This window comes from Microcebus murinus, chromosome 16 (assembly GCF_040939455.1).
Source record: "Microcebus murinus isolate Inina chromosome 16, M.murinus_Inina_mat1.0, whole genome shotgun sequence".
Lineage (NCBI taxonomy): Eukaryota > Metazoa > Chordata > Mammalia > Primates > Cheirogaleidae > Microcebus > Microcebus murinus.
The window spans coordinates 34,942,130-34,948,801 of record NC_134119.1 but is presented as its reverse complement, the minus strand read 5'-3'; positions in this window follow the sequence as shown (position 1 = coordinate 34,948,801).

Genomic DNA, 6,672 nt, shown 5'->3' with positions numbered 1-6,672 from the left:
AGTTAGAAAATATTTTTCTAACAGAAAATATTTAAATAGCAATTCACAATACCACCCGATCAGTTGCCAAATGAGTTGTAGAGCTAATCACAAGCTCTAGCGGAATTCTGAACAAGGGGAGAGCATGTGGTTATATACGATGTAGACTTGTGCATATTTTCTTGCTGAGGGAAAGGAAGAGTTAACTGAACAGGGCACACTAGCAGGGGGCTGGGAGGGGAGGCAGGGGAGAAGCTGATGTCCAAGGACTGTGTTATGAATACTAATAGTTTCTATTTATTGAACATTGACTGCAGACTCAGCAATTTACATATCTCAATATACTCACATACATTTTAAGTCTTTTAACAGTCTCATGGGTTGGTATACCCATGAGTAGTGTTACAGTCAACACTAGCTCCTGTAATAGCTAAATCCCCAAATCTCAGCAGCTGTGACAGATATTTATCTCTGCTCTCATAAAATCCAAATGACCACTGGGGTGGGAGGAGCTCTGCTCCACACAATCATTCAGGGACCCAGGCTACTGCTTGAGGCTCTGCCATCTTCAGCACATTTGTCCCAAGTTACTAGGGGTGTTAACATCCAGCTGGCAGAGAGAAAGAGAGAGAAAAAAACCATACCAGTGATGTTTACAGGCCACACCTGGAAGTGGCAAAATCACTTCTGCTCAAGGTCTACTTGAACTCAGTCATCTGGCCACACCTAACTGCAAGGGAGGCTGGGAAATGTAGTTCAGCTGTATGCCCAGGAGGGAAGAGAAATGGTTCCTGGGACAGCTGGCTAGTGAGATTTTTGCATGTGAGCCTCTTTTTCAGACAGGGAAGCTTGGGCTCAGAGAGATCCACCAAGGTCACGCAATGAGTAACGGGAAGTCACATACATATAGTTGATGGAGCAAAACAACAAGTGTGTGAATACATTATCTAAAATTGTAAACATACCAATAAAGAAGCAAAAATCATGTTATATAAGTCTTTTGAGGGAGGGAAGGTAAGTGGGGCAACAAGCTAAATCCTCACGAAGTCAGCAAATTTTCAAAAGATTGGTAAATAAAAAAACAATGTAGAAACATTATTGGAGATTTTGAGCTATCTGTCCAAAGTACTAAAACAAGAAACATTTAAGGAATTAAAAGTGGTTCCCTCTGAGACTATTGCTTCTTATTATAAGCCCTTTTGTATATTTGATTTTTTAAAGCATGTGCCTAAATTACTTTGATATACATGTGTGGTCGGTTGAATAGTGACCTTACCAAACATGTGCATGTCCTAGTGCCTGGAACTGATGAATATGTTACCTTAAATGGCAAAGGGACTTTGCAGAAGTGATTAAGTTAAGGACTGTAAGATGGGGAGATTATCTTGGATGGTTTGTGTGGGCCCAGTTTATCACAAGGGTCCTTATAAACGAAAAGCAGGGGGATCAGAGTCAAACAAGATGCCATGCCAGAAGAGGCGGTCAGAGAGCAGAGAGGGTGCTATGCTGCTGGCTTTCAAGATGGGGGAAGTGGCCACCAGCCAACAAATGGAAACCAGCCTCTAGGAGCTGCCCAAAGCAAGGGAACAGATTCTGCCCCAGAGCTTCCAGAAGGAACACAGCCCTCTTGACCTCCAGAACGACAAGATAATATGTTCATTTTAAGTTACTAAGTTTGTGGTCATTTGTTACAGCAGCAATAGGAAACTAATACACCTTAAACATTTGTTTTTTAAAGTAGTATTTTCTTGTGTAAGAAATATCCAAATCCAATGGTACAAGAAGGAAAATAAAAATGTCCCAACTTTATCAGCTCTTCATTTCTATTCTCTAGAAGTAACCTATTTCTAGTATCTTAGGTAACCTAGAAATTTCCTATACACATATGAGCACACATGTATGTGTCTATATCCTTTTAAATAAAAAGAGATTATACCGTGCCTACTGTTCTGCTAATGCTATACCTGTTGTACCTACTATTTCCACCTAGTAATACCTTGAAATTCTTCTATGTCTACAAATAGGTGGGCCTCATTCTTTTTAATGGCCACATGGTATGCCTTTGCGTGACTGTACCATCATTTATCTACCGGTACCCAAAAAGGGCCACACAGGTCGCTTTCAGTTTTTATTTTGTTCTCTTATTATTTTGCTATCACAAGCAATGCCATGTTAAGCAGCCCGTACAAGGTGTATATCTTAATATATTTGGATGAATTAAGTCTGAAAATGGAGCTTCGTTTATTGTGAGCCTAAGTAATCAAAGGCTCTGTAAGGTGTCTCATAAATACAGATATACTCTTCTGATATTTTATTTGAAGTATAACATGTATACAGAATAGTAAGCAGAGAGATGTTCCCAAAGTGAGCTCACACGTGTAACCAGCACGTGGATCAGGAAGCAGAACGTTATGAAAACCCGAGAAGCCCCCTCGTGTCCTTTCCTAGCTACTATCCCCTGCTGGAAGCCTGACTGCAATCCTGACTTTTTGCCTCCATGAATTAGCTTTGCCTGCGTTTGAATTTTGCATCAGTGGAATCCTGCCAGCCTCCTTTCATTCAGCATTCTATTTCTGGGATTCATTCTTGTTGTTGCGTGGTGTTGTGGTTCGCTTATGCTTATTGCTGTTTAATATCCCATTGTGTCAACACCCCACAATTTGTCCATCTACTGTTGATGGGTGTTTGGGTTATTTCCATTTCAGGGCTACTATGAAATGTGCTTTATGAACATACTGGTATGTATCTTTTGTTGAAGATATGTAGATGCTTCAGTTGAGGATATACTAAGGAGTGGAATTTCTGGGTCATGGGGCTTGTGCATGTTCAACTTTAGCAGATACTGCCAAGCAGACTTCCAATGGTTGTACCAGTTTGCACTCTACTATGGACTGAATGTTTATGTTCCTCCAAAATTCATATGAGGAAACTCTGACCCCCAATGTGATGGTATTTGGAAATGGGGCCTTTGGGAGGTGATTAGGTCATGAGAGTGGAGCCCTCATATGGTGTTAAGGGCCCAAGGGTTCCTCCCGCCTCCACGTCCCAGAGTGCCAGGAGTACAGGAGCGAGCCACCGCACTAACTCTTACCATGATACAGTGCAGGGGTAGTTCTTAGAGAACTGCTTTTCTTTTCTTTTATTTTTTTGGGACAGAGTCTTGCTCTGTTGCCCTAGCTAGAGTGCAGTGGCATCATTATATCTCACGGCAACCTAAAACTCCCAGGCTTAAGTGATCCTCTTGTCTCAGCCACCCGAGTGGCTTGGACTACAGGCATGTGCCACCACACCTGGCTAATTTTTCTATTTTCAGTAGAGATGGGGTCTTGCTCTTGCTTGGGCTGGTCTTGAATTCCTGAGCTCAAGCGATCCTCCCACCTCCACCTCCCAGAGCGCTAGGATTACAGGCGTGAGCCACTGCACTAGGCCCAGAGTACTACTCTTGATGGATCTGCAGGTCTTAGAAATCTAGCTGGGGAGGGCAGGGGTGGGACTGAGAGAAAGCTGCTCTTAATTGGGTCTGGAGGATGCAGGGGACAGCTCTGGGAATACCCCTCCACCTCAAGGTGAGATGGCTGTAGGTGAGAACATTCTTTTAGAAACAGCCCACCTCGCCCTGGGATTGCTGCTGCTTTGTCTGCACTAATGGCCCCACGAGATCACTTGAGATGGGAGAAAAGCCTTCCTAAGGGAAAGCAGAGAAGGGAGCCCTGGATTCTTTAGTGGCCCCAGGTGGGAAATCGTTTCCTTCCGGCCCATAAAGCAGCAGCAGCGTCTGTTTCTCTGTGTTTACTACCCGCCTTCCTCTGCAGACCGGGGACGCAGGCCCAGGTTGATGTGTGGTGGGGGGATTTTTGCACCAGACTCTAGGAGAATGCCTTAGCATGCCTTTACCTTTCCCCTGGCACACCAGCGGGGTGCAGCCCCCCAAATCCAGTTCGCCCAGGGGAACATCCAGGCTGCAGTTAGCGGACAGACCGGCATCTCAGAGGGGAAAAGGCTGGACTGGAAACATATTGCAACCAGGGATACTCTGCAGAGTCTTGGAGGCTGACGTTCCCCTAGGAAGAGGGCCCAGGCCTGAGCCCGAGGGACCGTCACCGAGCCCTGCGTCCAGGAGCAGAGAGAAGTCCGGAAGAAGCCAGGAAGCAGCGGTTGGGAGCAGTCGGAGGAGTCTGGGGGCAGCCCTGGTGTTACTTTTATCGTGTGAGAAGTCTGTTTACGATGTGTTTCCCTGATGGGGGATATTAATTCTCCAATCACAGCATTTGCTGCTTCTCATTAACTACCTAAGAGTACTAGCCACCCGCTAACGTGTCAGGCAGGCGAAGGGGACTTCATTCCTACAGAAGAGACACTAAGGTGGAACACCTGCACCCTCTTCCTGCATCTGTGATACAAGATTGGTTTTGAATGGTCTTTGAAACCCGATTATGTAGATTCTATTGGATGCCGAGTTCACAGGAGCCCCAGCTAATCAACTGCTGTCGCCACCTGCTGGTGGAGGACTGAGCTGATGCCCTTTCTCTGCCTCAATTTCCTCTGTTGATCAGTGACTTCTGAGCCCACTCGTTCTGCTGCTTGGTGGAAACATTTTTCCAAGTTTTTTTTTTAACTTAAATTAACTTTTTATTTTTAAATGGTTTTAGATTTACAAAAAATTAATAGTTTTAGGCCGGGCGAGGTGGCTCATGCCTGTAATCCTAGCACTCTGGGAGGCCGAGGTGGGAGGATTGCTCAAGGTTAGGAGTTCAAAACCAGCCTGAGCAAGAGCAAGACCCCATCTCTACTATAAGTAGAAAGAAATTAATTGGCCAACTAATATATATAGAAAAAATTAGCCGGGCATGGTGGCGCGTGCCTGTAGTCCCAGCTACTCAGGAGGCTGAGGCAGCAGGATTGCTTGAGCCCAGGAGTTTGAGGTTGCTGTGAGCTAGGCTGATGCCACGGCACTCACTCTAGCCTGGGCAACAAAGCGAAACTCTGTCTCAAAAAAAAAAAAAATAGTTTTAGATTTAAGAAACTAAAAAAGAATTTTAAATTTCTTCACAAATAATTGTAGATTTGTAAAGATTATAAATAGATTTCTCATATTTTGTCCCCAATTTTCCTGTTGTTACCATCTAATATTAATATTACATTTATTACAACTAATGAATCAACACCGATACACTCTCATTAACTAAGCTCCACACTTTACTCAGATTTTAACTTTTCTACCTAATGTCTTTTTTATTTTCCAGGGTCCCACCCAGGATGCCATATTAAATTTAGTCCTCATGTCTCCTTAGGCCACCCTGGGTTATGCCATTTTCTCAGACTGTCCTTGTTTTTATTTTTGTTTTGTTTTGTTTTTGACAGGGTCTTGCTCTGTTGCCCAGGCTGGAGTGTACTGGTGTGATCATAGCTCATTGCAACCTCAAACTCCCGGGCTCAATCGATTCTCCTGCCTCAGCCTCCTGAGTGGCTGGGACTACAGGTGTGCACCACCACACCTGGCTGATCTTTTTATTTTTTGTAGAGATGGGATCTTGCTATGTTGCTCAGACTGGTCTCAAACTTTTGGCTTCAAGCAATCCTCCTGCCTTGGCCTCCCAAAGTGCTGGGATTACAGGTGTGAGCCACCACTCCCAGCCTGTTAAATTAATGATGTATGCCTTTTTCTTTTATTAATCTATCGTCATTTTCGGCGAACCTTCAGAGAGCAAAGGGGAAGCTTTCTCTTGGCCCCTACTGCCCACTCTGCCCAGAGTAGAAGAGTCAGAGAACTAATGCCTGCCTGGAGCTCCCCTCAACCAGGGACTGATGGGAAATGGTGTATAAATATCTCAGCTCCCTTAGCCCTTGGGTGGGACACTCTGAGGTGTGTTCTGCATTGACTCAGAGTTTCCCTGGTAGGATCAAGCTCCACTCACTTGTGGTAGTGGCTGGTGTGGTTATGCACCGTTTATAGGCTGCTTTCCCTTCACCATCACATTTTTCACACCCCTATTGGCCCTTCCTGGGCTCTTCTTCAAAGTAAACTACTTGTTCTCACCTCCTTGTTTCAGGATCTGGTTGGGGGGCGGCCCAAGGTTAAACAGGTGATGATCGTATCAGCCATTTATGTACCAGGATCTGGCTATGCCCCAGGCACCCAAAGACACTTGACACAAACCCAAGTCACCCTGCCAGGAGCTACTCCCAGCCTCATTTGACAGGTGAGAACACTGAGGCGCAGAGGCCTTGCCCAGGGGCCCAAGGCAGGTAGGTTGGAATGGAGACCGGCTCTTCTCACTGTAGCTGAGGCAACGCTCTTAAAAGCAGGATCTAGAACTAAGTCTGTGCTGCCCGTTTCTCCCCAGGCTGGGAGCCCAGGCCCTGGCAAGCAGGAGGCACTCTGTATGCACGGCCAGCCTATAAATACTGAAGCCTCGCAGTGATGGCTAAATAGATCCTTCTGCATGTATCACCTACTAGAGCCATTATAATAGCCCTAGAAATTGACTACTACTGTCATCATCATTATTTTATAGAAGAGGACCCCAAGGTGGAAAGTGGCCTGCCCAAGACCACATGGGTAGTGCTGGATGAAGCCCGAGGAGGGAGGAGGCGGAGCCGTGGCTTACCCTGCCACCAGCTGGGTGACAACCCATCGTCCCATCTTGGAACACATCTCCGTCACACACAGGGTAAATGGGTCTATTCCCTGTG